The following is a 791-nucleotide window of genomic DNA, read 5'->3' as shown; positions in this document are numbered from 1 at the left end:
TTTTTGTGATATACGCTAAACAAAATGTAAATACATGCTGAATAATTTTGTGATATACGATGAACAATTTTTTGAATTGTGAACAAATTTTTAAAAAGTGAACCAAATTTGAAACTGTGAACAATTTTTGAAATCATGAACAAAATGAAAACATTTTCGAAAACAAAGGATAAAATAAAAACGAAAAAGGATAAAGGAAAGGAAAGGGAAAAAAGGAAAAAAAAATAGAAGCAGAAACAGAAAAAAAACACAACAAAAAAGAAAAAGGAAAACAGAGAAAACCAGAAAGCCGGCGAATAGGGGCAGGGGCAACATCCAAAGCATACCTTTCTCGGCCTCTTGGCTAAGATCAAGTGTAGTATCTGTTCTTGTCAGTTTAATATCTGATACGTGGATCTTTGGATTCACCCTATGATATTAATTTAATTTTTTATATGGGGGAGGGCCCACCACAGCAGCTAGCTGCTGGGGCCCCCAAGCGTCGCCATGGTCTTGCACTATAGCCTTGGACTGACGCACCCCAACCAAACCAGAAATCAAAAAGATTTATGTACTTGTGACTGAGAATTGTAGTCGTCATTGGATTAATTTGGACACACTTCGATCATGTTTGGCTGAGTTGATTACAAGGTTGCATGTTTTGTCAACAATATATGCACGCAACTGGTAGATCATACATTTGTTCCCCATAAATAAAGAATATGTTTATTCCCACATAAAAAAGATCAAATCTTGTTGCTCATCCAAAAGAAAAAGAGACCATTATTGTTCATCATGCGGTGGTCTGGCAG

At 35.9% G+C, this 791-nt stretch overlaps 1 non-coding gene across 1 annotated transcript; it reads left to right on the top strand.

Annotated features, from left to right (window-relative positions):
* Positions 1-322: 322 nt before the first annotated feature.
* Positions 323-524, top strand: LOC123178383 (U2 spliceosomal RNA). Its single transcript, XR_006489532.1, has one exon. It is a non-coding gene; the product is annotated as a U2 spliceosomal RNA (small nuclear RNA).
* Positions 525-791: the final 267 nt, after the last annotated feature.

This window comes from Triticum aestivum, unplaced genomic scaffold (genome assembly GCF_018294505.1).
Source record: "Triticum aestivum cultivar Chinese Spring unplaced genomic scaffold, IWGSC CS RefSeq v2.1 scaffold236964, whole genome shotgun sequence".
NCBI classification, from domain to species: domain Eukaryota; kingdom Viridiplantae; phylum Streptophyta; class Magnoliopsida; order Poales; family Poaceae; genus Triticum; species Triticum aestivum.
Note: the sequence above shows the minus strand (reverse complement) of the source record. Positions and strands in the feature narration are given on the sequence as shown.